Here is a 6,000-nt window from a genome sequence, read left to right on the forward strand (position 1 = left end):
TACTTGTTTGGACTTAATCAGATAAAACATTTGTTAATTTTTTTGTTTGTGTGTTCTCTGTAATGGAAGCCTCAAACAAGGCTTCCTGAAGGTTTCCATATAAAGTGCAATCAAAAGACTTACACATTGCCATCATCAGACCATGGAGGAGACTGGAATGTTTATATTTAGCTGACAAAATGTGATGTAAACACGAGATACAACTTGTCCTGGAGGTCTATATTCAGCAAAATCCATGACAGACAGACAGACAGACATGCTTAAGCACCTAAAATGGGATAGTTGACCAAAAAATTAACATTTCCTCATCATTTACTCACACTTTATGAATGGATATGCAATGACTAACCAATTTCACTAACAATCGTGCTTTAATTTGGCAAAGTTAATTAATCATAAAGGCTTCTCAACAGCACGTTTCTGTAAGATGGAACAAAATTGCTGCAACTAAATTTGTCAACTGTGCGCTAGTTCAAAATTCCGAGCATGTACATCGAGGCTAATACGCAGACACACTGGATTAACTGAAGCTAGGAGCATGAAGTTGTTCACATATTGTGTCTTTTGTGCACGCAAATTCTTTGCTTCCAATGAAGGCATGCAGCGCACCTAGTTGAAAACATCTTCACTTTTACAATGCTGTGATCAGCAATGCATTGAAAATGGTGAAGGAAGCAAAAAGCTTGCGCTTTCCACACACTTTTAGACACAATATGTGAATGGCCTCTAATGGGGTGTAACGAAGAGCACAAACCACAGTTTGGAACGCATGTGACCCATGAATTAATAACTTTTTTTAACTTGTAGGTTCATCCAACATCCAACAATTGCAAAGAGATCGTCTCCCGCATCATTTAAGTCACGCATATGAAAGCATTTTGGCTTCCCTGTAAAATATAATGATGACGAAAAAAGTTGTGTTGGGACCTACCTAAATTCTTTCTTAGCTTAGTGTTAGTGTCTTAGATAGTGTTTTCTGTCACTGTTTGTTTAGCCTGTATTAATGCATTCAGTAAAAAAAGCTGCACTATTAAACAAGACTGTGATTCAAATCCGCACAACATGAATGATAAAGGATAATGGTTTGCTATGTTTGTTAATCCTTCAAAGCGATCCATTCAAATTTGCGTTTGATCGAGAGATTCAGTTTTTACACTTTTTCAGTTCTAACAGTTCTATCGGACATTTTGTCAAAACTGAGACATATTCTTATTAAATGACAACTTATTTACATTATGGGAAGTTTTTATAAGATGTTTACATGTTTTTAGACTTTTTACTTAAAAAACATGTTACACACATACTGTTTGGTATATGGAATGCAAAAACTTTGAAGCTCAATATCTCAAATTCATTCAGTACGCAGATAGAACCTTATTATTACAAGGTCAAGAATTAACTAACACAGACGAACTGGGATAACAAGTATTTCCCATATAGATACTTCAGAAATAAACACTGATGTTTATGGTAAGGATTAAACTCACCGTTTAATGGAACTTGACGATGGTGAATGTCATAGCATTGTGTAACCAATGGGTGGCGACAAACAACCATCAAAATCATGTAGCCGAATAGGTTTTCAAAAATGATCCACCTACAATGAAACATTTTTACGTGTGAATTGTTGAATCGTTAATTGAAAATAAATATGACATGTTGTACAAGATGTTGGATTTCTATATTTAGCATTATCAGCAAAAGTAGCAAAGATTTTTTTTTTTTTTTTTGTATTGAATATTTTCTTCTTTTTTCCGCTTGCTCTCTGACAAATTTTGTGACAAATTATGCTGCTGTCACACTCGAATTTGAGCATGCAAAAATCTGTAGTATGGCACTACAAAAAGGGGCGGGATTAGACATTTAAAAAAGTAAACGACTAAGTCAAGTGATGAGATTTTGCAGGTCAGAGTTCACCAAGCTTGAACTTTGCAAAGCAGTTAACTTCAAAACTTGTCGCACGTGCTTGCGTTTCTGGTCTGACGCATTCACTTGCGAATGAATGGAAGTCTTTGGGGAGAAAAGCCCAGTGTGACCACAGCTTTACTTGAATGAAATATGTTGGCTGGAAATTAAATTTTAATTTCAGAATCAATGCTGTGGTGGTGAGAGTTGAGCGTGACTTTCAGTGCAACATTAACAACGTACACATGACGATAAAAGCAGATGATAACAGCAGTTAATTTAAGTTAATAGTAGCCTTTATTTTATTGATAATAATAACATTAATGGTGTCACAGTGGCACAGTGGGTCGCACAATCGCCTCACAGCAGGAAGGTCACTGATTCGAGCCACAGCTGGGTCAGTTGGCGTTTCTGTGTGTAGTTTGCATGTTCTCCCCATGCTCGCTTGGGTTTCATGCGGGTGCTCCGGTTCCCCCCACAGTCCAAAAAACATGTGGTATACGTAAATTGGGTGAGCTAAATTGTCTGTAGTGTATGAGTGTGAATGAGTGTGTATAAATGTGTCCCAGAGATGGGTTGCTGCTGGAAGTGTATCCGCTGCTTAAAACATATGCTGGATAAGTTGGCAGTTCATTCCGCTGTGACAACCCCAGATTAATAAAGGGACAAAAAGAAAATTATTGAATGAATAACATTAATATTATCAGTGTAAAATTACTACTTACGGTATGTTTAAATGTCAAAAACTTGTCCAAAAAGAGAAATGCATTATTGTTTGTTTTCTTCTTAATATTATTATTATTTTGGGCTGTATTATTTGCTTACCGAGTAGCAATAAATACCACTTTAAAATAAAAGGAGCTTGCATGTAATAATTGCATATTAACCGTGAAACCGTGATTTTTTCTCAGACTATAATTGTACAACCAAAATCTATAATTGTTGCAGCTCTATTTATGAATTTATTTTTTTCTGTTGAAAAAAAAAACTAAATAAAACTAAATATTCTGAAAAATTCTGGGAAAAACAACAATGGACATCCAAAGTCGGAACAAAAACTTCTATGGAAGTCAATGGCTGTTTTTCCCAAGATTCTTCAGAATATCTTCCTTTGTGTTCAACAGATGAAAGAAACTCAAACAGGTTTAGAACAAGTGGATGATAAGTAAATGATGACAGTATTTACATTTTTTTGGGTGAACTGTGCTTTTAAGAAAGTTGTTGATTTCACGTTGGATTTCAACGTGGAAGGAAAATGATATCAAAATCACCCTAAATTAAATAGTGTCAGATCAAGTAAGCTGGTAAATTTAAACAAGGCCTAAATTACTTTAAATTATTCAAGTATAACATGCCTTAGATCGAGCTCTCTGAACCGAAAGACCTTTTCTCTAGCACTTAATTGCTTGTTATGAAACCCTATCTTGTCTTGTAACAGCTTCTGTTGATGTCGTAGCCTTAAGGAAGTACCTGTAAATGTCTGAATGCATCAGATGGTTCACACTCCAGATCTCCTCAAGCATTAAAACAGTCTGAATGGGTTTATGTTTGCATTGCAAACATAGTAAACATGTGTACACTCATACTGTAGATAATTCCGAGTCACCAGTAGAAAGCAGATGTTGGGTTCAGATACACATCTATGACGTAGAAGCAACCAGTGTTTCCAGCTTAGCTTGTTATCCACTCAATTAGGCTGACTTTCATTAAGGAAGTCTATAATACCTGGAGAGAGCTGTCCATTAGCATCGCCATTCAGCTCAATGGCATCTGTTCAGCTGGTGTATTTGCTTACAATTAACCAAGTTAGGTTAAAATGTCAGGGTTTTGAAAGTATTGTTATTTTCAATCTGTATTTCTTTGCATCGATAGAGTTAAAGTCTGAGGGTTCCAGTGTTGTATTGAATCGCAATGACTTTCAATATGTGTGAAAAAAAAAAGATGTGTAAAGTGCAATTACACATTATTATTATTTTGAAGTAAGCTCAAGATCAAAACATGATCGAGAGTTATATATTTATTTACAATGTTATACAAATATATATTTATATTACCCTTTAGAAGGGATCGTAATTGTCTGATTGACCTTTTGCGCATTGGTTATCATTAAAATGCGATGAGTGTGCTGTGCAGGAACACGAGCTTTAGATTAACTTTAACCAAAAGAAATTGGTCCAAAAATGCATTTAGTAAATGAGTTGTGCAGTGACATTAATAGTTTGATGAAGTGAAGTATACAAAAATTAAGCAAACAGTGTAAATTTATGCAAATAAAAATATTTAAGCATATTAAAGAGTTGACATTTTAGATGGCAAAATATTGAAGGTTTGTGTATTGTTTTAATGGGTGACGCACATCTAAAAAATGGTGAATACTACAATAACAGTAAATGTTAATGGAACTGCAGTATTAAATCAGTTTTTAGGTACTTGAACACGGATCAGAGACTAAACACTGATGACAAAAAAGTTGTCAACATAACCAAGGTTTTGAAACACTAGCCATAGAGTATTTATTCTGAAACTTTGGCTTTAACAATGGCAATCAATAACCCAAATTATTACATAAGGTTTATGTTAACGGTTTTTAGCAAAGGTAAGTAGAACAGAACCAACCAACAACCGACAAAACAGCTGTTTTATCTGAAAGCCTTTAGTACAATCGATGAAGAAACATTTCAGCATATCTAAATATCAATAGCAGTCAGAATAAAGGTCACAATTACCAGCTTATCAATACATTTTGAACTGCATGCGATCCTGTCAATTCGTGCTTTGCGTTATTGGTGATGTTTTGGTAAATATCTATGTTAAAATGACGATAAGAAAATCAATAAATGATATCCTAATTTTATTAGATTATTAGAGTGTAATTAAGTTAATATACAACCCGAGTTCTGGGTGAATCAAACCTCAAAAACTGTCCGTGATTCCTGTCATTTCTCGTACCACGCGCAGTCTGCTGCGCTCGTCTCTCCGCGCGTGGATTTATGTTCACAAGATAATGAAAGTGTTCATTCTACATTATTTAGATACGTGTTCTGTCATCTTATAAACACATTTAAAACTGCATTGATTTGGGGTACGTTTAAAGGCAAACTGCAACACGATTGTGAAAGTTTAGCGTGCGTTATTAGATATTACACCCAAAACATTTTATAGTTTTAAAGATTTCTTTAGGTATTTGTTTACACAGTGCAGGCGACATACTGTTTTGCCCTATCACTGCATTGATAAGACTGAGGTTAAGCAATCAGAAAACATGTTTTTAAGAGTTTCTTTCGCAAGACTAACCTACATAAGCTGGTAGATTTACTTTAGGTGTTACTTTTTTCGACATAAAAATAACTGTTTAATGATCTCTACAAGAAAATAAATCGCTTTTACTTCTATTAACTCTCCAAACCACAAAGCAAAAGCAACATAATATTTGAATAAACTGCCAAACACAACATTTAAACTAGAACCAAAGGTCAGAACTGGGAAATAAATTAAAACAGATTTACCTTTAGCACGTTTAATTCCACGAAAGTCCCCAATCTGTGATCCACAAGCGGGCATCTTCAGAAGAACGAAACTGAATCCCGGCGCAGGATTTAACGCGTAATCCAATCGTGAATGGATTGATGCAAGATGAATCCCTCGGCGAGTATCAATCTGCTTTTCAGATTTGGTGTGACTGAACTGCGGTGACACTCATGAGTTCCAGCGCACGAGTACAATGAAGTGCTCAAAGTGAAGCTGCGAGCGCGCGCCCGCATCATCAGCCTGACGTCAACACTCAACCACTATTAACTGAATTACACGATCTACTAAATCACACCATTAATTACACTCAGTGCAATTGGGTTATCATAATAGAGTTTAAAGTGAAAGCAGTGTCTAGGTTCAGTAAACAAGAAACATAGTCTACATTTATGGCAATAGATCATTCATTCATTCATTCATTCATTCATTCATTCATTCATTCATTCATTTATTCATTCATTCATTCATTGTGGTAATCGTAGCGTTTATATATATATATATATATATATATATATATATATATATATATATATATATATATATATATATATATATATATAAGATTAG

At 34.8% G+C, this 6,000-nt stretch overlaps 1 protein-coding gene across 12 annotated transcripts in view; it reads right to left on the reverse strand.

Annotated features, from left to right (window-relative positions):
• gcgra (glucagon receptor a) overlaps window positions 1–5,628 on the reverse strand; it is a 167,845-nt gene extending 162,217 nt beyond the window's left edge. For 6 of the 12 annotated variants that reach the window (XM_017354821.4, XM_009299727.5, XM_073944994.1 and 3 more), the window contains exon 1: window positions 5,412–5,628. The gene's annotated coding sequence lies outside the window, so the exon portion shown is untranslated. Of the gene's footprint in view, window positions 1–1,487; window positions 1,598–4,817; window positions 4,902–5,411 lie in introns of those variants that run through there. The other 6 variants (XM_073944993.1, XM_068218118.2, XM_073944996.1 and 3 more) reach the window with 3 other exon arrangements.
• Between the last annotated feature and the right edge of the window lie 372 nt (window positions 5,629–6,000).

Source organism: Danio rerio, chromosome 3 (genome assembly GCF_049306965.1).
Source record: "Danio rerio strain Tuebingen ecotype United States chromosome 3, GRCz12tu, whole genome shotgun sequence".
NCBI classification, from domain to species: domain Eukaryota; kingdom Metazoa; phylum Chordata; class Actinopteri; order Cypriniformes; family Danionidae; genus Danio; species Danio rerio.